The 27,075-nt window shown below is 42.1% G+C and overlaps 1 non-coding gene across 1 annotated transcript; it reads left to right on the top strand.

Annotated features, from left to right (window-relative positions):
* Positions 1-6,780: 6,780 nt before the first annotated feature.
* Trnad-auc (transfer RNA aspartic acid (anticodon AUC)) lies at positions 6,781-6,852 on the top strand. The gene has a single exon. It is a non-coding gene; the product is annotated as a tRNA-Asp (tRNA).
* The last annotated feature ends 20,223 nt before the right edge of the window (positions 6,853-27,075 follow it).

Here is a 27,075-nt window from a genome sequence, read left to right as displayed (position 1 = left end):
AGCTCACCCTAAACCCCTAGAACGGTTGTACCAAAATTTGGTACACATGTTATTCACGATCGAAAAATAAATGCTGTGGGTGTAAGAACCAACGGCGTCTTATTGAGGTGAGTACGATAACGGGTAGAGAGAGGAGGAAGGAGTAGTTGGATAGTGAGGTTGAAGGAGTTGATGGGCACAGATAATAAAGAGGAGACGGGCAGAGAGAATGGGAGAGTGAAATGGACAAGAGAGGTGAGAGGAGGAGAAGGTGAGAGAAAGAAATATGGAAAAGATGGACATAGAAGGGGGCAGAAAGAGACAGGCAACAAGACAGGGGAGGAGGAGATTAACACACAAACGCACACACACGCGCGCGCACACACACACACACACACACACACACACAGAGAGAGAGAGAGAGTGAAAGAGAGAATAAAACAGACAGAGAAATGGGAAACAAGGAGATGAGTAGGGGGAGGGGGGAAGAGGAAATGGACAGTGTGAGTGGAGGAGGAAATGGATGGATGGGTGTGAAGCATCTGATGGACAACGAGGGGGGCATGAGAATGTAGACTGAGAGCATACTGGAATAAACATATGCCCAGGCAACGCTGGATATTGAGCTAGCCCTAAGTGAATAGGAAGGAAGATCGGTAAAATTGCTGTTCTCACACGTTGAACTCAGAAATATGAAAAATCGTAGTGATTAAGAAAGTAACAGCAGCTAGGTAGATCGAGACGTTGGGGGGGAAGGGGGGGCTAGGGGGACACCTCCTGATTGCCCAGTTCATACCGCCTTTATTGGGGGATGAATGACGGATTTTTCGAGCTGCAGGGACAGTCACTTCGCTCAATGATCTGTCTGCAGAAGGACGTACTTCACACCGACGACAGGGCGTAAAATAAGAGACTCTAACTTAGCTATTTTCGGCAGTCAAAGCTGACGGTGTTCCAAGTTGTCTGTATTTTCATTAAACTACCTATAAACTAATACACATCTCATTTACGGCGTCCAGTCCGTTGCAGTTTTATTTTAAGAGTAGCTTCTGATGTATACATACGTTAATATGTGTGATCAGATGATGAACACACCAAAAAAATAGTATGTTTTTTCGTAGAGCGCTCTCATTCCGGGAGGTATCCCTGTGGCTACCCTTGCTTTGTACCTAAAATGATAGGTTCAATTTTTTCAGAGCCGTTTCTCACAGTAAGTTACCTTCCGACTGAATATTCAGGAAAAGCCCACTCCACGGTGTTACATGTCGGCGTAGCTATTCCAACAAATTTAAGTCTTCCATTCGCTTTCCATAATATTTATTTCACATGATCGTCAGGGTGGACCGAAAGAATTCCTTTTCTTTTTTCTAACCATAAGACTACGAGAAAGATGTGAACTACGGAGATGATGAAAAAAGGGAAAGAAGAACTTAAAGGGATTCATATCTTCTGGCTGTACAAGCATTCTCAAGTTAACAGATATTTGCAAAAATTCACATTTTTACAACATTTCTTAATATCTGTCGACTTGTCACCATCCTAAAGTAACAGATGAAATTATTATGTCATAAAATCACATAAAATACTGTTAAAATATTAACGTTAAAATGATGGCTCGCCTCCGACTTACAGCGTAAAAACCACTAGAATTTACCCATCATGAGAATAATGGTACAAGAATCTCTAAAAGAGATCAATATAAAACACAAAAAAGAACAACAGGAGTAATAATAAAATAACGTGACAGCTTCTCTTGCAGCCGTGTCCTCTTTAGATGGGTATTTGCATTTCCATCAACCGAGTATAGTGTTTGCCTGTGGGATGTGGCATTCAGGGCGGTACTCTGGCCATGTCTACATACATCTGATTCTGTGACGCTGCCAGTACCCACGACAACATATGTGAAACGTACCCTTTGAAAAATTGTGCATGACTGTGCTTAAACTGACACACAATATTTTTAGCGCAACGCAATCTGACTTTCACTAATCCCTACAATGAATGGCCCTGACTAACATTAACCTATACGTTTCACAAATCACTTACCTCACAAAAATCTTGGTTACTCGAACTACTGCAATACAGCGAGCGCCACTACTGCCAGCTAAATAAAAGATTCAAACTACGGAAGGCACTAATTACTGATAGGGATAGTTAGCAAATGAAAGATTTTAATACAGAACAAACAATGTATTTACCTTAATATCATCAAAAGTCATAATATACATAGCAGTTCATGACATCCAGTCTCAGAAATTTCAAAACTCCGCCAATTCTCTCCCCACGTCCACCACTGTTGGCGGCTCACCTCCAACTGCCCAACGCTACACGCTTATCCAGCTGCCCAACACTACAATGGCAGATTTTGTCGACTGAAAGTGAGTGGCTGTACATCTTAAGAGGACACCGCTGCAAGGGAAGTAACCACGCTATCTTATATTTACTTCTATTGTTCTCATTTATGTTTTATATTTGTCCATCTTAGAGATTCTTGCACCATTATTCTGATGAGAAATGCTTTACCTTCGAAATGTGTAAATTCTAGTGATTTGTACACAGTAAATAGGTGGTCAGTTGACGTATTAAAATCGACTTTTACGATGACCGCATACCCATTATGGGTAAAATCAACGTTAAAATAATATTTGAATTCGTGAACGTCTTCAGGTAGCATATTGCCTTCAAATTTAATGAGAAAATGGAAAAAATAACTTCAAAAAAAGTAGACAGTAATTACAGGATGAAACTATCAACAGCCTATAGATTTTTGCCTTGTCTGTTTCACCGATGTAAGTTACAATGCTTCAAAACAATTTATTTTGAAACTCAGTACACTTGTTGAAAAAAGTTGTTTTTGTGATAAATACTGAAAAAACACTGTGATCCTTTTGTCAGAGAAGAGTCCAAGAAAGTAAAATAGAACCACTATATTTTGTAACTTACTCCCAGTTGACAAACTGCCTGGTGGATTCTGTCTCGCGTTCTTCGGCCGACGTTTGTATGATGATTTTTCAGATGTTCCGCCAGCACGAGTGGGTGGCTTTGCATAAGCTTCACTATCCATAAGCTGGTGGTGGACTGCATGGCGAAGCTTTCACAATGTCAGCCACTTGTGCTCCCGAAACGTGAGCAAAATCACCAAATAAACATCAGCCGAAGTTGAAAAACCCGAGACAGAAGCCAACAGGATGTTACTCAACAAGTGGCCACGAATGTTTTGTATTATTCTCAGTTGTAGGTACTTGGAAATATGATTTCTTAGTTGAAGTTGGGATATGGCTAATTTTGACGGCAGTGTCTTGCTGATGAAGTTGTCCCTACGCACATCAATCCTAAACTTTTCCCACGTTTCACATATAGCTCGACTGTATGTGTGTGAAATGGGAAACTTGTAGGTTACCCTATCCCAATTAGGGACTGAGACACACTGAATATGCGACTTAATCCCATCATCACTAATTTCTTTCCACAATGTGGGAGACGATAAATCACATCACAATCCATCCAGTTAATTTCTGGGTATTACTGAGCCTCGATCTGTATTTTTGGGCGAATGAAAGTCCAGTGCTACTCTGGGTGCACTTGTACATACGGTGCATGTATTTGTAACAGTTGTCAATGTTGTGTTTGCAATGGAATGCACACGCCTAAGAAGTGCATTAAATTAGCCCTGCTACTGACATCTTACAACTGGGAAAAACATGTGAATAAGTCTCCAGGCTGTGAAAATATTCTAACTTACACAAGACTGGTACTTGGAATCTAATACTAGGAAAAGTAGAGTAACTGAGTTCTGTGAAGATATTCTTTACAACAAACAAGTCCTGGGAAGAGCAAATTTTCACCACCGATCTGCTCAGTGGTACCGGCCGTCGTGCAGACGAAGTACGTTATGTAGCTGGAAATTCTGACCACGTATAAGATACAGTCCACAAACTCCAAGGGTCGAAAGCTACTTCAGTACAATGCCTGATGTGAATCAAGATTTCTGCTTGCTCATGAGCCACGAGCAGAAACTTGACTCAAGCGTGTGGTCATAAAGAAGCACATCAAATTGCCTTAGTCTCCGTAAAGAAGAACAGATGTTTCTTCTGCTCACAGAGAAACGAATAATTCGGCTCCTACTGGCGAAAGCAGCATTTTATGAAATTTGATAGACTGTTCACTGGCACCTTGACAATAACGTCTCAAAACGCTCTGCTATGATGTGTGGCCTATCGACACCCGCCAGAGGATTCCTGGACACTCTGTGTCCAGGTTTAGAGCAAACCTCGCATCGTTTGTACGCACTCCCCATGAGGCTAATCATAGCGCCCATGTCAAACGGAATGCCCCTCCCTCTACAGGTCATGAAGCTGTCAGAAACCTTCCTTCAATTCATACGGAGTTCGTTAAAATATTCTAGAACATTCCATATCCTCCTACGACTGCAAGTTCAGCCAATTAGATTTGTTTCTCTGCCTTGTGGAAGGAATACGGCTTGGCATCTTGCGTGAGTATTTCTGTGGCCGTCAACTCACAACCGCGGAAGGCATACCTTGCACATTGCTTCGTGCTGGGAAGGTTGGTGGCGACTTTTGTAACATGTTGTCTCTGAGATCTTAAGCTTTCAGCCATCACGTCAACACCAACTCTTTTTTTTTTAGCAGAGACACGGTCCAGTGCGAGTAGCCTTTTCCGCTGGGCTCTTGTCAGGGTGGCAAACTTCAACAAAAACACTCCCACCGTCCTATTCTTTTAAGAGACATAAAAACTGCCCTATCTCTAGTACTATCTCCCTTGGCCCTTGTCTCTTTGGAAAACCGTGGAGGCCCTCGATTTCCCAAGCATGCAACTCTATAGAAATTTTAGTATGAGGCTATCCAATAACAATAAATAAATAGTTAATAATTCGATTACCCCAGCTAAAACGCGTTGCCATAAGAAATATTAAATATATGTGAAATATGTGTCGTAAGAATTATTCTTGTGTGTTAGCAAAATTTGATCCGGCGTAACGACAAGCACCGGCACGAAGATCGAGAACGATACAGCAGAGACGGCTGTGAGGCGACGTCAGCCAATAGCACGCTGGCGTGGACGCCACCACGACAGGAGCGGCCTCTCCACGAAGAGAACAAAAGAAATCCGCCGCCTAGCCTCGGCCGCACTAGAAGAGTGCACTAGAAAGGCCGCACTACTAGAGCAGCACTAGAAGAGCCGTGACTTGTGATCCATATCGATTACTTGCACGGACATTGTATATAGCGAAGGACATTGATTATTTGCATGTCGCTAGAAGCTTGCAAACAACGTTGTACATACGCAAGTTAAGTATTGTCATTTAAATTACTGTAATAAACTCCATTAATGTGATGTGGTTGTATGTTGCCTAGCTATCCGAGAAAACAGCTTCCTAGGCACCCTATAAGAGACGAGTGGGTAATATGTAACAAAATCTTGCAGCCTTACGAATGTCCTGATATTTTTCTTGTCTCGATGTAGCCTTCTTGCCTTCAAAATTCGTTTAAAACCGAGCTCTGTAATGTGATTTGTTAATGCGACTAGTTTCATCTTGAGTAATGACCACGGTCAAATGCTCTGTGGGGGCAAAGAAAGCTGGTCTATTCTATTACATGTTCAGTAGTAGCAGATAAATCTACCGGCAGCTATCTTGAGGTTATATTAAATAATTCACAATTTTATCTATGGCCGTTTGTATCTTGTTTATTTGTTTGAATACAAAACCACAATGGCAAGTATTACCTCAAAAGAAATACATCTATTTCATGATCCTGTCAGCTACATGTACATCTACATATACTCCACAAGATATCGTATCGTGTATGCCAGAGGGTACCACGTGTCACTGATAGTAATTTCTTTTCCGGTTCCACTCGCAAATGGAGCGAGGGAAAAACGTCTTTCTGTAGGCCTCCGTGCCAGCCCTAATTTCTCGTATCTTGCCTGATCGGACCTTACGCGAAATGTACGTTAAAGGCAGTATAATCCGTCTGCAGCCCTCTGCAAATGCCTGTTCTCTGAATTTTTCCATCGTGTTTCGTTAAAAAAACTTCGTCTTACCTCCAGGGGTTCCCATTTGAGTTCACGAAGCCAACATTCTTCACTCTATTGCAGTCTGAAAGTTCTGTTTGCCGTTGACAACAGCCCGCAGAGTGACAAGGGATCAGTATCGTGTACAGCCAAATTCCCTTGGCAGGTTACCAATTTAACTGCCATGGAAATATTGAGTAGATCTTGTTGATCCTTATTTAGTATATCTCTATTTTCGACGTCTGAAACTAAATCCTCTTGATGGCAATCACTGGACATTTTTCAGAGTCACTTAGCTTTTCACCGACTCTGGAGAGATCATAGGTGGGCTGAGAGGGTTGGGAGAGGGAGAGGGGGGAGAGGACTGGCTTTTTTGACCAAAGCGAGAGATCATATGTACGAGGTTCATCATCGGATTTTCTCGGTATTTTGTTAAAGTTGACAGCTGTTGAGTTATTGTAGGACCTTGACCGGTTTAAATCATTCTTCTTTGTAATTATTTTCCGGCCTGAATGATAAAGCGTTAATCACATTTCCACTGTGACAAGGTAAGTCATATAGAGAATTATTTTGCTGAAAATATGATTTTTTGCAAATTTCCGATATGCTCATGCTAGAGCAGAAGATATGTATCTCTTTGATTCATTTTTCCCCTATTTTATCTCCGTTTTACACTGTATTATGATTCGAAAAAAGGTTTGTATTTCTTTGTCTTACCCTATGACTGATAGCAACGTTTGATCCTTTATTAGCTTTATCTGTAAGTCCGCCTCCGTAGCGTAGTGGTAGCGCTTCCGCTTATCACGCAGGAGGCCCGGGTTCGATTCCCGGCAGGGGACTGGGTGTTGTGTATCCATCATTTTCATCATTATTTACCGACGCCGAAATGGCGTCAACAAAAAAGGACATGCAATACGGCGCTCATTTCATTTCATTATCCCTAAACACTCACACAGTGTGATTGCCTCTAGAATCTGGTACTATACGTCTCTTCTATTTGTTGTAGTAATTATATTACATTTCCATATTTAAAGAAGCCTGTCATTCGTTACACCAGGAGGAAGTTTAGTCAAAGCATTCTCCAATTTCTTACTATTGTTCAAGGAGGTTGCACTATAACTTAATGAGAAAATCCGCTTCAATCACATTTTCATAGTACATCTGAGCATTTTCCGGAAAACTTACTGCTTATTAATATAGTTCATACTGCTATTAATATTACTTATGGAGCAGCAGCATATAACCGTAAATTGCATTTGGCTCGTTTAGAGAATGATTTTCAATCCTGGAATGAGTAAAGACGCAAATAAAAATACTTCTCTTCACTTGACTCGACGTTTTTATCACATTAACTTGTCACAGCACTGAGGAACTGATCAATGCTTAATAAACCTAAAAAACACTTAACACGTGGAAAAGACTGTGAACCAAAAAAAACCGACGTACGAGAATAAAAAAACGTTACGGAGCCTGTGGTAGTTATGAACCACACTATCACAACTGCCATTCTATTTATAATATTTTAACAATACACGTTTCTTCCTTTGTTAAATTTTGTTTTGACAGTTATGTTTATTGTATATAACAATTTATTATGAGATTACTTGTGGAAAGTTATTCAATTATTTAAGTTTGTCGATGTCCAGTGCTTTTCCAAACTTTGTCCCTCTAATACAAGGATGCGATTTTTTGATGAGTTTCAGAAACTACTGCTCCTTTATTTAAATTCATAGTTATTTTAAAGCCTGTTAAATTGGGTAATTGTACAGTACACACAATTATTCAACCTTCATTGCATATCGAATGTGTTCTTTTAGAATGACAAATACTGAGTTAACAGAACACAAAACTAAGAAATAATAGTCACCTGTATATTATAGTTAGAATTTACAAACTGCACAAACACTGATAATTTAATTCAAGGCAAACAAAATGCTCAAAATATTAAGCAAAACTGAAAACGGTCTACTTAAAAATTGTATACTATTGCCATTACATTTTGGCGAGATATTTTTACGAAATTTCAATCACCAACATTCTCCTCTAAAGACGAAAATATTTTATTGTCACCAACATATACAGGGAGAAGTGATTATTGTAATGAAATAAGAGAAATCAGAACTCGTAGAGGGACATTTAAGTATTCAGTTTTCCCACGCGCTGTTAGTGGAACAGTGAAGAAATAGTATAAAGGTGGTTCGAAGAAACCTCTAGCTGGCACTTACTTGTGAATTGCAGAGTAATCATGTACAAGTTAATAGACAAGTCGAAAGATAAAAACGTATACGAGTGTAAAACTTTGAACATAGCTGCTAAGGTTCAGTGACCGTGTCAGAATTATATTATAACAAATAAGCCCTCGGTCACAAATATTAAGTAAAAATTGACCAGGTTCCGACGCCACTATGAGCGTCGTCTTCAGAATTAGATTAACTCTACTAAAACATTAGGTATATAGTACATTAATAAAATTAAAGTTTGTACTGACTCGAAACGATGCAGTACTTACAAGTCACATATTAAAAAAGATCTCGGCCGGAAAGGCGACGTCATGAACACTAGTCAGATGGTGAGCCGCTAAGGGCTGCTCGTACTGTGGACAAGGGTTGCAGCCCTTAGCGGCTCACCATCAGGACCAAATTTAATTTTATTAATGTACTATATACCTAATGTTTTAGTACAGTTAGTCTAATTCTGAAGACGACGCTCATAGTAGCGTCGGAATCAGGTCAATTTTGACTAAATATTTGTGACGGAGGGCTTATTTGTTACAATATATACGAGTGTATCGGGCTCTTCCTTAACCTGTCACAAATGGTGTACTATTAAAATTCCAAGCCGGCCATCTGTCACCAACGCCGAGTTACCGTACGCTCCGGCTACTTCCACCCACACTGAAGTGACATTTCCTCCGCCTATTACCAGGTGCAGGTTCGCAGTCGCACGTGCGCGTGGCAGTTGCCCGCAGCGTGAGGAGCGCGCCCGCCTGCCTGTATCCGCAGAGGGCTGCCGCGGCCGTCCGCAGTACGCCAGCCACTCGGCACCGCGCCGCGGGGAACCGGACGCGGCTTCCCGAAGCAATTTCCGGCGCACCTGTCCCGGCCGATCGGCCGGTTATCCGCCGGCCCGCGTCCGCCTCCGGCTCCGCCCCCGCAGCCGCCGCCCCCGTTTTACAGCCGCCGCCACTGACTTTACGAGCCGCCGGCGTCCCCACCCCTGCACCTCCCCCAGCCTCCCTCGCCCTCCCACCCCCGCTGCCCCCGCGCCGGCCGCTGCGCTCAAGAACCGAGATTGAGTCCCGGCGCCGGCGCCTATTTATGTGCCCGGCGGGCCGACCAGATGACCGGAAATTAGTTATGGCGCACCTGCCGCCCTGGTCGATGGCGCCATAAAACGCCGCTGCTCCACTGTATTCGCACTTGATAGCTTCTGGCTGCATTGTAAATTTCTCTCGGAGAACCGATTCTACCTCTTTCTCCTGGCGTTCGATTTCCCGCGGCCGCTCCAAGTTTTCTGCATGCAGTATTTATTCTGCCCTTTCGTCTCAAAGGCACACTGTCTTACGGTTTTATCCGCAATAATAAAATCGAGACTACATTTCACTAAGACTAGTTTATTTCAGAAGGCTCTCTTCATACTGCGAAGGATATCGAGCTCTTTTTTTCGATTGTCAGAACACGGTCTCAGTAGCGACTTGATCTTTATCTTATTGCAAGCAGCACCTGAAATGCTCGAGTGGATCCCTGTATATCATGACTCGAACCAAACTACAGAACTATTACTTCCTTTGGAGTATAGCAGTTTTGAAAGCTCCATTTCTGTGCTCTGTTCAGCAGAATTTACTGCCGAAGGTAATGAGTTCCGCCTTTACAAAGATAATCGTTATGTCTAATGGCTGAATTGGATATTTTCGACACGTTGTTAACGTCTAACTTTGTTAATGAAGCAAGGAAAGGAGAGATACTAAAAGATTTTACGTTTTAGCACATCGCATGTTGTCTACCGTAAGTCAGTGAAAATCCACTTAAATAACTAACATGATCTAACAAAACAGTGATCAATCAGATAAAAATTCTGAGATATATCAGTCTTAAACAGTGATATACAAACTGAGACAGAAACTGTTATCAGTTAGTAAATTATAAATAGCCGGCGTTGGTGGCCGAGCGGTTCTAGGTGCTACAGTCTGGAACTGCACGACCGCTACGGTCGCAGGTTCGAATCCTGGTGCATGGGTGTGTGTGATGTTAGGTTAGTTAGGTTTAAGCAGTTCTAAGTTCTAGGGGACTGATGACCTCAGATGTTATGTCCCATAGTGCGCAGAGCCATTTGAACCATTTTTTTTATATAAAATTCTTATCGTAATGAATATTTCAGAAGCACACTCGTCTGCAAAATAACGTTCCTTGATGTATCAATGCCAAATGAAGCAACTGGATGGAACTTCAACCACACTTGTAAAGAACTACGTCAGTATACTACATAATGTATACACAGTGATACGATCAGAAATAACACATTTATTCAGAGCCAATAATTACACTATTCGCGACGGTCTCCACCATATTAAGAAAGGTGCGACGTGGTTCTTAACACGTTGTGTGATGACCTGAGACAGAAATGCATGTTATGGAACATACTCCCATGCTGGTCACTAGATTGGTACAGAATTCTTGTGGGAGAGTGCTCAATTCCCCACCAGCGAGGCTGACAACTGCTGAATGGAGCATGTGGACTTCCTGTAATACTTATCCCCAGCATATCCCACAAGTGCTCCATGCGATGTAAGTCTGGAGAAGGGAGAGGCCAGTCCATTTGCCGAATATACTCTCACTCCAAGAACTTATCCACCAACTCAGTTTAACATGGTCGCACGTTGTGTCATCCATGAAAACAGGAAAAGTGTGAGTAGGACTCACACTGTGGAGAATCGGCACAAAATTAAGTACCTGTATAAGCAATAATAATAACTGTGTGTGTAACAATGGCTCGGTGCAATTCTTCGCAATCTTGCATCTCTCCAGCCCACCATATTTATCCTACCAGAAAAGTGGTCCTACATTTTCATGTGGAATTCAAACAACCCATTGTTTCAGGTGAATCCTCACTTCAGTGAGAGGTGAAGGGAAGGTCAAAATTAAAACCGAAAACTATGCTGTTTGTCTGTGAGACAGTCTTCTCTAGACCTCTCGGTTTCCAGGCATGCTGGATCATTAGGTAAGACATACACGCACGCACGCACCGCACACACACACACACACACACACACACATATATATATATATATATATATATATATATATATATATATATATATATATATATTCTCGTATGTGTCTGCTTTTTCCAGGAACTGTCAAATAAACTGTTTAATAATCCAATACACGTACCCCACTAGTAAATCAAATCATATCACTGCACTAGCAGTGTATGAAAACTGTAAGTAGTAATAAAAGACAGCAATTATTAGAATTCTGACTAACTCTACATCTTTTCCTTTTGGCACAATGAAGAAATGTTATAAATATGGCAGGGCAGCCTCAGCGCTTTTATATTGCAGATAAACGGAAAGAATCACAAGGTGGAACCGCTAGGGTCATAAGGATGTTCCTGCTGGAAGCTAGAGTTTCACACAGGTAAGGGAGGGTAGAGCCCTCTGCCAATCCAATGCTGCAGGAGTGGTGAGTGAGGGAGGCCCCACCTCCACAAAGCTTCATTGTGTGTGAAGAGACAAGAATTACTTATAGCAAAGATCAAGATATGACGGACAGGACAGAACATGACGCTTCGAAAATGCGACCAGACATTAAGTCCAGAGGAGGTCACATGGAATTGTCCGAAACCTGGCTAGAAGACTGGCTCGTAGTAATTAGTTTGCCCGTGTGGGAGATTTGTCGCACACGTGTATGTGGATGTGATCTCATTGGCTACAACTAGAAATTTGTACATAATGAGTGACATTTAATGCCTTCTTCCCCAAACCAAGAGAGGAATATTCTTCATTGGTTGATGCCGGCAAGAAAACACACACATGGGGAATTCTTTACCATATTTAGTAAATTATCATTGGTTGGAACTCAAAAACTCTGTTACAATTAGCTGGCAAGATTTTTATGCTGGCAGAACCAGCTAATTTTTGTAGAGGTAAGAAAGAAAACAATTCCTATTGGGACTCTGAAGAGAAGAGTTCTTCCTGGGAAATCTTAGAGGTAGACAGTGAGATGTCTTCAACTTAGTGCAGAACTCAGATTCTGGTGCTGAACTTGGAGTTTTCAGCAACTACTGTGGCCATCTTGTAAGAATGGTAATCATGTGTTGAATTTGCATCCAGCGAGGTGTGGTTAGTAGGAACTCTGTTATCTTAATTGGCTCTGAGTACTATGGGACTTAACATCTGAGGTCACCAGTCCCCGAGACTTAGAACTACTTAAACCTAACTAACCTAAGGACATCACACACATCCATGCCCTAGGCAGGATTCGAACTTGCGATCGTAGTGGTCGCGCGGTTCCAGACTGAAGCGCCTAGAACCTCTCTGCCACTCCGGCCGGCTCTGTTACCTTACATCAAGGCTTTGTTTCGCTGATCTAACTTCCATCGCCAGCTAGCTGAACCCATCATGCACTTACGTTGGCAGAATTGTGTTTTATTACGTTTTTCTGGTTACCTGTTTTTAACTTATTAACGTTTTCTGCAGTGAACGGTCAAGTTTGCTACACAGTTTATATAATTTCTACCATGTATCCACCCACTTGTGCGGTTAATAACTGACTGCATTCGTTTTTCAATGGATAAAACCATTTTGGTGTCTTTTAGCAATAATTCAGACGGTTATAGTGACCTTTAGTTTTCTTTCACAGGTTGATGGATCTTATTATAAAGATGTCTGTGTGAGGTGCAGTACCCGTACTTTCATACTTATTTGTACCACACCTTGTAATTTCATTAGATAAGTAATTATTCATAGTGCAATCATGCATGCCAAATTGCTCAACTGTCACCTCACTTATGAATTTATCGAACATGGGCCAGTATTTTTCCGATCCCTGGTAGTCTTCTGATTTATCCAGTCTCTTTTATGGAGCGATAAATAAAAATATGTCGTCTACAATGTGAATTTTTATTTTTGATTCCATTTATGACCAGAAAAGTGTACTTGAACATCATAATAATAATGACCTTCAAGCAAATAAGTCAGGCTTAAGTTTTATGCACTGTACTAATTTGTGCTTCTCTTACAGGAACAAGAAAGTGGGTAAGTAGAGCCAACCTTCGCTCTGAATGTAGACTTTGTACATTTGAGACAGTAAATTTTCTGTGATTATGATTTTAGTAGGTTTTCCTTGTGTTTTGCGGTGTGTGTAAGTGAAAAACTTTGTAATAAAGGAAAAGTGTTTTTCTGTCCTCAGTGGTAGTGACTGTGTGTCATATATGTTGTAGAGACATACTGTGACACATCCACAGTGCAGTTGTCAACGGCGCTGGTGAGTGAATGGAATTCCTACCACAAGAATTCCATACTAAACTTGTAGCCAGCAAGGGAGCACAATACCAAGCAGGCATTGTTGTTGTGGTGATCACACACACATCTAAGGACCGCGTCTGACTTTTTGTAATCGATCCCGGTGTGCTTTGTGTAATGATTGTATCCAAATACACATGCCATTTGTATCAATTGCATAACGCAGTTCCTTCAGCTACTTTCAGTGTTACACTGAAGACGAAAAATACAATCCTGCAACTTCGAAACAAAATCTCGCCGAATTTTCGACGGCAACAACACACCAAAAATACTTCGCCACAGTGGAATAATAAAAATCGAAAACGGACGATAATGTAAAGTGTATCTCGAAAATCATGTGAACAGCCGTCTGATGATGAACTTACCAGTTCGAAACCGGTAACGGTGCTATTTACCTAAGTAAATAGCAGTATTAATAGTGGCAGGTTGCTGTTTCCTCTTTGTAAGAATTAACCTACATTAATTGTACGCAGCCACGGTCTCACCATGTCAGTTGTAGACAAAATAAGAATGTTGACTACGTAGTAGATCCTAGAATTTACTGTAGAAGAACACGATTTGATAATGGTGTTAAATTGTAATACTTTCTCATTTGGTAAATTAGAGATATAGTGTTACCTGTGTGCCTTGCAAACTCGTTATCCAGGCACGTTCATCATACGAGTATATGGCTATGTACTGTTCAGTTAAAACTTTTATGTTGTAGAAGGTGTGCATTCTGAAAATAATTTATGTTGTGTGCTAGCTTGCAAACCTACGTCATAAATTTACATCAGAGTTTCTTTTGGGTGGAAGTACGTGTCTGAAATTCTGCCTCCTTACAGTTTACTGAGAGATTACTTATAATTAAGCTTTCTGAATATCTCTCTTGTTATTGATAATATTGTGTGGAAAAGTGTCGCAAGTATTTTCATATTCTTAATTATTATTATCATCATTATTGTTCCTATAGCATGAGGGACACATTACAATAAACTTGCTGGGAATGTTTAAATTCTAACTCAGAAATCGTTAGTGTCGATTTTTAAAATTACGTTTATGAACTATTTGTTGGCTTCTAATATTGTAACGAATGGATGTTATCTTAAATGAATGTCACGCCAACTTCATCCTATCCCTTCCACTCACAGGTACGCCGCCAGTCTCACAGATTCTGCATACCAACTTGGATAGTCGTTTGGTCGCCTATACCCCCTAATGATTTTAGAAATTCCTATGGGATGTTTCCTATCCCTTCTACTTTATTTGCATCTCAAATCTTCGAGAGGTTGATTAAATTCTGACTCTAATACTGGATCCTCTTATCGACTCCAGTTGCTGCTTCTATCAGATGGCTTCGGTCTGGTATAACAAACATCTGCAGGGGACGAGAATATTTTTCTAAACCTGCTTGTGGTACGCCGTAGACTTGCTCTCAGTTCGTAAATAAAGTAGTCTGAGAATCATTTTCACAGACAAAGTCGTACATGAGATATTTCAGACACAGCTCTCCGCTCTTCCTGTTGTCAACAAACAGGTAAGCCCTTTCAGCAGCAGCGTACAATAATAATATGGCCATTTCCCCAGAAATCAGAGCATTGTGGTGCCAGTGCTGAAAGCTTTGTCTGTCGCAATCAGCATCTATTGCAGACAGAAGTAATACCTGTAAAGTATAGGATCCCCCACAGTAGTGGTATTCAATAATGATACCTCTGTTATTTGGTGTCGGTCTTTCCTCAGACGTCACAGCATTCAGCTGTTGGTGATTCCAGACTCGTAGAATATCTCCTATCCTTCTCGGAAGGACAGGTCACTTAAATGTCAGTTGGTTAAATACCAGTACGTTGAACAATATGCTTCCCGTCCGCCATATGCGAAACCGAAACGTTCTGAGATGTAATTTTCAGGAATTCCGTGAAGATTGATCCAGTGAACAATAGAAAAATGCCTCATAAGACTTTTCAGGTTTTCTTGACAGGTCTGTTGTAAATACACTTCTTGGGTTTGCCGCCTGATCATGGTAGTCGGTGTTGTCACTGTTACAAGACGCGACTGACGAAAATCGATCGACGGCATCGATATTTATGGGGACAGGGGCACAGAGGACATTCGCAAGTGGAGAAAAGCAGCACCCATATTGTGTCCTGCTGGGAACCGCAGGAAGGCCTTCCGCAGGTGCGCTATGGGGCAAATCTGTACTGCCGTACGCTCCTGTGGTTAAGAACTGAATTAAATCTCAACCATGCGCTGCGTAAGGTCATGTCTCTTCTGTTTTAACTTGATGGAAGCCAGTGCTCGATTCCAGGCGGCGCTTATTTAAAAACAAGCATCCTTTTCTACAAGATTGTCTGCCGTGCGGATATGTGTAGCCCATCTTAAGAAAACGGGTCCGGAAAGGTGACACGTCTTCTCGTAAAACTTGCGATTCTCAGTGTAGAGGCAATGTTCCACTATAACTGATTTTATCAGGTTACCCCAGGCATGTGCGGGTATGAGAATGGTGTCCATATAACGCACTCGCACCTTTCGGCAAGTCTGCCCAACATAAGATTTCCCCCAGTGCTGTGGATCTTACATACGTCACGTCTCCTAAAACCAAAATCGTCTTTGACGGAACACAAAAAATTCCTCAGTTTTGCTGGTGGCACAAAATAAATTCCGTGTCTCTTGAGTTTTATTTCTATTCTTGAATATATGCAGTAGGTATCTCCTCATTTTCGTTTACATACCTGAACTGCACTTGCTTAGAACGGAAGGCATAGCATCTCTGTCTATCGCAATAGCTGTTCTGTTGGGGTACTATTCCTAGATGTAGCTCACCATGAAGACTGTCGATATCCGAGACCACATGTGCTCTATGTACCAACGAACATAATATACTACCGCGTTGTGCAGTATGGCGACAGCTTGAACCACGCAAATGTATCTCCGTGTAAGTTGGTTTGCGGAAGGCAATATGTTCCAGTGTACAGTCGGCTTTTCTTCTAAACATGACATCCACGAGTCGTAAGACGCCATCTTTTTGGACTTCCACAGTGAACTATATATTCGGATGGAGCGAGTTCATATACCGGGGAAACACAGCTAATGTCACTGTTCCGCGGGGCCGCAACAGAGTTGTATAGTCTACATGCCACCAGAAGCAGGAGGGTTGGAGACTTGCCATCTGCAGTGCTTTTTCCACAAAGTCTTCCATAAATTAGTTGACAACTATGGGAGACAGAGGACTCACCATGACGACATTCTGTACTTATTCAAAATGATGATTATTGCATAAGAAATAAGTTAAGGTAAGCATGCGCTTAAGCAATGCCACGATGTCTTTCTCAAACTTGTTACTGATAAGCTCGTAAAAGCCCTGCAAAGGTACTTTCGTAAATAAAGACACAATGTCAGTCTAAGTACTCTGAATCCCGGACAAGAGGGTCGCAACCGTTAATTAAGAAATTTAACACGAAATACATAGCAACTCCTATGTTTCTCACCATTAGGCGAAGAGGAGACCCGTTCTTATACACTCCTGGAAATGGAAAAAAGAACACATTGACACCGGTGTGTCAGATCCACCATACTTGCTCCGGACACTGTGAGAGGGCTGTACAAGCAATGATCACACGCACGGCACAGCGGACACACCAGGAACCGCGGTGTTGGCCGTCGAATGGCGCTAGCTGCGCAGCATTTGTGCACCGCCGCAGCCGTCAGTGTCAGCCAGTTTTCCGTGGCATACGGAGCTCCATCGCAGTCTTTAACACTGGTAGCATGCCGCGACAGCGTGGACGTGAACCGTATGTGCAGTTGACGGACTTTGAGCGAGGGCGTATAGTGGGCATGCGAGGAGGCCGGGTGGACGTACCGCCGAACTGCTCAACACGTGGGGCGTGAGGTCTCCTCAGTACATCGATGTTGTCGCCAGTGGTCGGCGGAAGGTGCACGTGTCCGTCGACCTGGGACCGGACCACAGCGACGCACGGATGTACGCCTAGACCGTAGGATCCTACGCAGTGCCGTAGGGGACCGCACCGCCACTTCCCAGCAAATTAGGGACACTGTTGCTCCTGGGGTATCGGCGAGGACCATTCGCAACCGTCTCCATGAAGCTGGGCTATGGTCCCGCACACCGTTAGCCCGTCTTCCGCTTACGCCCCAACATCGTGCAGCCCACCTCCAGTGGTGTCGCGACAGGCGTGAATGGAGGGACGAATGGAGACGTGTCGTCTTCATCGATGAGAGTCGCTTCTGCCTTGGTGCCAATGATGGTCGTATGCGTATTTGGCGCCGTGCAGGTGAGCGCCACAATCAGGACTGCATACGACCGAGGCACACAGGCCCAACACCCGGCATCATGGTGTGGGGAGCGATCTCCTACACTGGCCGTACCCCTTTGGTGATCGTCGAGAGGACACTGAATAGTGTACGGTACATCCAAACCGTCATCGAACCCAGCGTTCTACCATTCCTAGACCGGCAAGGGAACTTGCTGTTCCAACAGGACAATGCACGTCCGCATGTATCCCGTGCCACCCAACGTGCTCTAGAAGGTGTAAGTCAACTACCCTGGCCAGCAAGATCTCCGGATCTGTCCCCCATTGAGTATGTTTGGGACTGGATGAAGCGTCGTCTCACGCGGTCTGTACGTCCAGCACGAACGGTGGTCCAACTGAGGCGCCAGGTGGAAATGACATGGCAAGCCGTTCCACAGGACTACATCCAGCATCTCTACGATCGTCTCCATGGGAGAATAGCAGCCTGCATTGCTGCGAAAGGTGGATATACACTGTACTACTGCCGACATGGTGCATGGTATGTTGCCTGTGTCTATGTGCCTGTGGTTCTGTCAGTGTGATCATGTGATGTATCTGACCCCAGGAATGTGTCAATAAGGTTTCCCCTTCCTGGACAATGAATTCACGGTGTCCTTATTTCAATTTCCAGGAGTGTATATCTTCAGTAGACGGTACATTCTTGAGGAACTGCAGCATGTGGGCTTATGCCCTTCATGTCTTAGTTGGAACACAATTCTTCTTGAGTAGGAGTGATGTTTTTCTCTGGATCTTGCTCGTGAGATACTGCGTATCGCAAGCGAAGAGCAAGAGCAAATATACAGCTTCTGTCCTTTTGTGTGCTTCTGTAGGCGTAACAGTAACAGTTAGAGTAGTATTCCAGCTGTTTTCTAAGATATGTATAGCTTGTGATGAATGTGTAAGGTCTTCTACAAGTATTATCACTGTACATCTTAAGCGTGAATTTCACGAAATCGAAAGGGAAGTTTCCGCTAAGAGGCTAGAAAAGTGGTCCCTTTGGATGTGTCACAGGCAGATGTAAAAACTTTTACATTTCATGACTTCGATAGGAAATCGAGAAATCAACTGACGTTACGAAGAACCGGTTCTGTATTATTTGCACAGGGTTACAGATTTTCTCTCACCTGACACTCACAACGTCATAATTGATTTAGATTATATGGAAGCGTGTGAGCATTGTAATAGAATTCCTGCTTTCCTTTATCTTTCCATTACGTGGAAAATCGATTGCCACCCACAAATATTTTAAATAAGGAAACAAAAGTGATCCAGTTGTCAAGAGAATATGACTGTTGGATAGCATTAAATCAGAATCAGCATTTTCGCATTATGAGTATTCTGCATTGGCAGCTTGTGTGCTTGTGCCTGATCCACAATAAAGATAAAAATTGATCTGCGGATTCAAAATTTGCACTGCTCGTCAGAAATGTGAATGGAACATTCTGATTCATACATCCAAAGGTCTACATCACTAACGCTAGTCGGCCACTCAGTGTTGTTGAACTTCTTATACCCTTTCTGTAGACAATATCCTTCCCTTTCAACTTGTCAAGAGCTTGTTTCATCCATGTCACGCACAATCGCGACACTCAAATGAGGTGGACCGATACAGCAGAATTTAGTGTTCGGTCTGAGAAGTTACAACACGAGCAAGATACGTAATGTTTATGCCCATATTTTGACTGAATTGGTGGTTCTTACACGCTGTAATCCAGTAAATATATCAGCACTCCACAATTGCACTTATTTCTCCTGAATTATGAGCCTATCCTATTGTATCCTACAACAAACAAACACATACACATACGCACACACGTACACTGCAGCGTTAAAGAAACTGGTATAAGCACGTGTATTCAAATACAGAGACATGTAAACAGGCAGAATACAGGGTTGTGGTCAGCAACGCCTATACAAGACAACAAGCGTCTGGCGCAGTTATTAGCTCGTTTTAAGTGAGTTTGAACGTGGTTCTATAATCGGCCCTCGAACGGTGGGACACAGCATCTCCGAGATAGCGATGAAGTCGAGACTTTTCCTTACGATCATTTCACGAAAGTACCGTGAATGTCAGGAATCCGGTGGAACATCAGATCTCCGACATCGCTGCTGCCGGAAAAAGATCCTTCAAGAACGGGACCCACGACGGCTGAAGAGAATCGTTCAACGCAATACAAGTGCAACCCTTCCGAAAATTGCCGTAGATTTCAATGCTTAGCCATCAAAAAATGTCAGCGTGTGAACCATTCAATGAAATCTTCGATATGGGTTTGCGGAGCTGAAGGCCCACTCGTGTACCTTTAATGACTGCACGACACAAAGCTTTACGCCTCGACCGCTCCCGTCAACATCGACATTGGACTGTTGATGATTGGAAACATGTTGCCTGGTCGGACAAGTGTCATTTAAACTTGTATCGAGCGGATGGACGTGTACGGTTATGGACACAACCTCAGGAAACCATGGACCCTGCATATCAGCAGGGGAATGATCAATCAAGTGGAGGCTCTGCAATGGTGTGAGGCATGTGCAGTTGGAGTCATATGGACCCCTGATAGTCTAGATACGGTTCTGACAGGTGACACGCACGAAATCATCCTGTCTTATCACCTACATCCATCGATGTCCTTTGTGCATTCTTTCGGACTTTGGCGATTCCAGCAGGACAATGCGACACCCCACACGTCCTGAATTGTTACAGAGTGGCTCCAAGAACACTCTTCTGAGTTTAAACATCTCCGCATGAACATTATTGAGCATATGTAGGATGGCTTGCAAACGTGCTGTTCAGAAGAGATCTCCACTCCCTCGTGCTCTTACGGATTCATGGTATCGCCCCCCCCCCCTCCCCCCCCTCCCTAGCAGTATTTCACACATTAGTCGAGTACATCCTACGTCGTGTTGAGATACTTCTGCGTGCTCGTGGGGGCTCTACACAATATAAGCAGGTGTATCAGTTTCTTTGGCTCTTCAGTGTATCCTCTATAAAGGAAGACGCTAGTATGATCGATTTTAGAGTGCACGACCGACATATATCGAACGCACTCGTTGTCATTCTGAGAGAATCAAAACATTGCTGTATAGTTCAGATGAAAGTGTGGCTGTATGACGTGAAATTCTCCTCTTTCGATACAATTTTCAGCGACTTCAGCAGTTTCAGTGACATCCCCTGTGCCGGTCTATTGCACATCGGCGTTCGCAAAGATTTCGAGTTATGGTCCAGCAAACGGCGTCCCCCCGAAAGCTTTCCTTATCTTTCTCTTCTCAGTCGTTATGCTCAAGACGTCAAATGCCCATCGTCACTAGACAAATTACTCGCCTGTGGACGCGACCCTTGGTTACTGCAAAACATTGCAATATTATCGCAGAGGACACACCATTTGCATGGGAGCTTCTGCACACAGAGCACGTTTCCCAATCCTTCACCGAGCGAAGAGGCAGTGCTGAAGAAGAAACCATCGAATTATCGAAAGCTACACAGAAAGCGGTAGAAAGGGCTTCGCCACTAAATAAACATGTCGATGCTGTACAGTTGACACCTAGGAGCTCCCACCTTGCTGGACTTAGAAGACAAGTTCGGTAGGCATGAAGAATATACCACAGAAGTTTGTACGATAGAGCATTTAGACCGATGCAATATACGAAACAAAAAGAGAGGTGTAGCTCTGAGATATGGTCTGTCGGACGAGCCATTTAGGAGAGATTTGTTCTTTCAAATATGGCAGTAACCGTTCGAGCAATCCCTACGGAATTATAACAGAAAATAGGTACCCTCCCCCTACCTATTCTATCAAGGTTCATACTAAAATCCGGATGACAACAAACTGGAGGGATCACGCTGAGGATCTCCTTCAAGTTCTTCTTGCAGTTGACGACGAAAAAGGGTGTTATGAATATCACAAAAAAGTGAGAGAGAGCGTGTAGAGTCTTATAACACAGCCGCCACATACCCATGTACTGACGTAGAGCTAGCTGAAATCGTACGCGATATGAAAGTGAAAGGAGCTCCACATCCCGACGGCTTAACGAACCGAGGAATTACAATTATTAAGTCACTATGTAATTCCTTACGTGGTCAGATTACTTAAGAAACGCTTCATACATGGTCGCTTTCATGAACGTTGGAAAATGGCAGAAGCAGTCGTTACAAAAAAAGGGAGAAGAGAAAAATGCCATACTTCTGAAATCTCGGCTCACTTTTACAAGATATGCACCATGTAATTTGGAAAAAGTAATAATAAAAAGAGTAAAATGCCACAAGGTTCTAGTGGAACTAAGAAACAACGCTTAAGGAGCAGGAAACGTAAATGTCATGAAGATCCAATTAACGAAACGAAAAAATTAGTTTACGCTGCAGACACAAAATGCGTAATAGGTATAATCATAGACTAATCACTAATAAACGTCACTAATATCAGTTTTAAAGCGTTTATAGGAAAACGTTTATAGGAATGTTTTCCATTTTATTATGTAATGAATATTTCGTTTGGTAAAATATGATGTAGTCCTAATGTGAAAGAAGGGGAAAAGTTGACTGCATCGTTACATTTCATAGCACGAACACACTATCTAATGATGGACATTGGTATACCTTCTGAACAGCCATATACCTTAATTATGAATATGCGGGCGTTTGGCCAATATTTACGTACACGTGGAAACTTTACTGTTAAAACTACTTTTTTATATATAGTATAAGTCCGCAGAAACTAAACTTTCAATCTTCCAACTTAAATGACTTTGGAATTGCTTATGTACATGCAGAAATGAGTTGTCCACATTTTATTACAGGAATATAAATGTTCACCATAAGGCTCTAGATTCCGCCCTCATGTAGAAAACTTTTTCCTGCTACCTCGTATATATATGAGAAAGAACTCACGACTCCTTGTTGAATGACCGCTGAACTTCTTTTACACTAGCGAATCTTATATCAGTTAATAATCAGAGCTGAAAAAGATTACAGTCACCAAAGATTATTAAGTATACTGATAGTGCAACAAAATGAATCTAAATAGAGACAACTGTCTCACCTACGTCTTAAAAGCGTCTTTACAAAATTCTTCTTGGACCACGAGAGATTTTAATATAAGGGACGGCAATATCTCGTGTGCTCAAATTATTCGAATGACGATCTACTGGGTTTTTATTATTTTGCTGTCATAACAGTAAAAAAGAGTCGATTTCGGACGAACAGACAGCCGTATTCAGTTTTAGTTACTCACCGCACCAGTGATTCATCTAAAATATAGTAGGAGAATAGAAATTTGAGAAGCACATTTTGGTTTCCTAAACTCTATCTAGAATGCGTACCCACGTGCACCTTTGAATAAATTCATAAATTACCAAGAGCAGATAGCGCAGCTTCCGCATAATGTGTGTCGCCGTGGGTGCAGGCGGATTGTATTTTGGGCGTGGAAACCTACAATAGGAGACAACGGGTGGTCGCAGATAAAGGCGAGACGGGACGGTGAACTGAAGCAGAGGGCAGGGATGTAGCTACCCAACGTGCCCTGCAGCCACCGGCGGCCCACCCGCGTGGATGGTAGGGCAGGGAGAAGGGTGCTGCTTTTGTCCCGGCAGCAGACAAATAGGTCCGTGCATCTGTTCCCGGCGCGAGATGTTATCTAGGTCCGGCGGCTGGGAGCTGCAGTACACCCGTGGAGACTGCGCTCTCCACAAAGCTCAAAGTTAGCAGTCCCTGAGTGCTTGCATAAGTTAACGAAGTATTTCCAGGATCGTGCTCACGGAGATCGCTATAGAATCATCGTGGTCCATAGATATTAAAAAATCAGTTGAACTATCTCGTGTGAAGGTGCCATTGCCTTTTTATTATCTTTTTATATGCAGTGTCGGCTGCTGTGTAAGAGCACCATAGCATGTGGACACCCAAAATCTTTACACTTTGCCGATTTATTGGTTGGTTTTCTTTGAACGATGTGAAACGTAATGTTGATTTGGTAATCCGGAACACGCGGCACTAAATCTATCGCGTGTAGTGTCCCTTTTGCAATATTCACCATTATCGAGCTGAAACATAAACAAAAATGACTGTATGTGACTCAAAATGAACTGCAAACATCGATTTATCTGCGAATGGTAATAACACTAACTGAAAAAATATACAATATAGATCGATAGATGCAGAAAAGACTATATTTTTATTATATGAGATTATTATGTGTAAGTAATTAAAAGGAGAATTATTATATTTGTAAGAGTATAAAACACAATGCAATGCTCATTCTTCTGTGTAGTCTGTTTTGTTCTGTTCGTTCTGGTGTTAGCTGGAATAAGGTACGCAAGCTATTTTGTTGCGGTAGCATTTGTTTCTGTCGTAACGTAATTGCAAATATTTAATGGTATAAACTGTGTCCTAGTAAGCATATGTTAGTATAAACTGATCTCCGTGTGTTATTTCAAGTACATACGCCACATTTATCTTATGAAAAGAATATTTAATGAAAATTATTTAGCATGTTTCCAGCTGCTGCGGAGCGAGTAACAGTGATCTCTGAATGTAACAATTAGCCGCCATTACGCGGTATATTTAAAAATATTTTTTCACAGTCTAATGTCTGATAGCCGGAGCGGAAGAAATTATGTAAAAATATTCAGTGAGACTAATTGAAGGAATCATGTGAAATAGTTTTATTAAAACTTGTCTATTTTCTGTGATAGTAATAATTTCAGATCAGTGAACTGGAGCTGAGTAATACTACGCTTTTGGATTTACAGTAATTTTTAGGGAGCCTGGCGCTCGATAAAACCATATATAATACGTAATTGGCAACCTACGAAATTCATTATTTTGCTTATATATGTCCTTCATAATTTTTTTGAAAGCTAAACGTAAAAACTAACTTCACTAAAAATAGGTAACAGATCACGATAGCCGGAAGCGGTGGTCTAGCGGTCTTCCGGAACCGCGCGACTTCTACGGTCGCAGGTTCGAATCCTGCCTCGGGTATGAATGTGTGTGATGTCCTTAGGTTACTTAGGTTTAAGTAGTTCTAAGTTCTAGGGGACTGATGACCATAGATGTTAAGTCCCATAGTGCTCAGAGCCATGTCGATCACGATAAATCAAAGGAAAAACAAATTTACTAGGTGTGTGTTTCCTCTAAATAAATAATTTCATAATTTTTTGAAGAGATATAATACGCGCTATGCTACATATTGCTCCTGTAGACTCGGTGAAAGTTGGCGTCAGGGTTGCGGGCACACCTTCACTTGTGCACGTATTAAGTAGCTTCTGCGCATGTTTAACTGACGTGACGCAATTGCCTTACGGGCCCAGTACATACGGATTTGATATACAATGTGCATGGTTCATTGCTTGCACTGCCTGTCCGTACCATTTAACTACATGTTTACATCAGTGCCACCAGGTGGTAGCACACTGCAGCAGAATTTTACCCTCATTCGCTTCCATAAATCCCGCGATGCGGTTGCGCAACTCCACAGATATGCGAATTCTCTCACTACATAGTGACATTAGAACGGATATCAGTATATGTTATACTGACAGAAAAACCTATTTTGTGAGTTTCTGAATGAGATACAGTACATTAAGTTTTGGATTTTATGCTAGAGTAATACATATGAGGCGCCGAGGACCATAAAGCACGTCATCGTTAATTGTGAGTCTGTAGCATTTGTTCATGCTTCTGTTGTTCTTATGATGAGTCAGGCTTGTCGGTACTGCAAGCCCACATTGTACGTATAGCTGAACATTCACGAAAAGCTGTCGCACGGGTTTCTCTGATATCCACTTACATATGAAGTATCGAAGACGATGTGCTTTTGGTCCTTACAGCTCTCTGCGCCTTATTTGAATTCTAGACAAGTGACATTGTTGGAACGAAGTAATACCTGAATTTAATCACTTCCACACACGGAAATTTGTGTTTGGAGTTGGTAGTCAACTGAGCAGAAATTCGCTTTGCTGTGGAGTGTCCAATAAACTCTGTTGAACCCGTATTAAGCGCTAGGAGAAAAGAAAATTGCCGGAAAAAGTTAGCTACAAAGAAACTAGAGCATCCCAGACCATACCCGTTGTCTGAGGAAGGGACAAAATCAGATAAGCGTGACTACAAGCGAACTTTTAACACTGAAGTGTGTAATAAGAGGAAGTTGTAGTGTGGATGCAACATCAGAATGCCTGATTTTAAGCCAAGAAGTTAATTCTGTAATTACTACGTGAATTAGAGATCCTGTACATTTGTCCGAAAAAATAAAAAGGACGAAAACTACTACTTACCCAAAAATGCGAAATGTATAGCACTGAAAGCTTAAACACTATTTCGTTTTTGCCATACACTGTACTTGATTATGCACAAAATCACAAAATTCCACAAAACTATTCTTCTTTTATTCTAAGAAGTTAAGCATATTATTATTTTTATTATTGACAACGGCTGAAGTTGTATGATTATGTTGATAAATGTAACTGTTGTACGGCAGATGCCATTACTTCCGCCCTCTCATATTTATCTGAATTTAAAAACTTGTGAACACCGGGAATCTATACCGACAAGCCGCCACTGTTTTATGTTTCAACAAGCTACAGACCAATTTTACCTCCGCCTCTTTTACTGTTGGCTCTGACATAAGATCTCTACTTCTACATTGTTCTAACCATCCACCCAAGCCTTAACACGCAGCTACCCAAATTTTTGGCTTGAAACTCTCTTGTGTCTCACCTTCCGCCTCACTTTTCAAGATGTCGTCGTCACTAGCTCTCCCAAATCTAGGAAGGAGGGAAGGAAGGTCATTAAAGAAGAAGCACAGTCTTGGAGAAGGTTATGGATCGGAAGGAATCAGCCATGTTCTTTCCAAACCCGCTATCCCGGCATTCCTGAAGCTGTTTATGGAAACCACGGTATATCTAAACCTGGTTCAAAGTTTCACTTAGGATTTAGTGATACTACCTTAGTCTGTTAGACTGTTTTTGTTAACCACAGGGGAAGAAATCAAAAAACAACAATCAAATGATTATAGTTTTAGCTATGTAAGAGAGAAAACACCGTTCAGCCCATGCACGGCTGAATGGCCACTGAGGCCACCCAGCAGGAAGTGATGTTCCTAGATTGCTGCGTCGAGAAATTAGGACCACCTCATTGACAGCGCGATGGTCTAACTTTGGAACATTTACGGCAGCTAATCTGTATGTTATGTATTCGACAAGTACTCGGTAGCTTTCAGGAGTTACAAGGAAGCAGATGTCTACGAACAGGTGATACAATTCCCGTAAATT

The sequence above is a fragment of the Schistocerca gregaria genome, chromosome 7, assembly GCF_023897955.1.
Source record: "Schistocerca gregaria isolate iqSchGreg1 chromosome 7, iqSchGreg1.2, whole genome shotgun sequence".
NCBI classification, from domain to species: domain Eukaryota; kingdom Metazoa; phylum Arthropoda; class Insecta; order Orthoptera; family Acrididae; genus Schistocerca; species Schistocerca gregaria.
The sequence above is the reverse complement of the archived record's forward strand: the minus strand, read 5'-3'. Positions and strand labels throughout refer to the sequence as shown.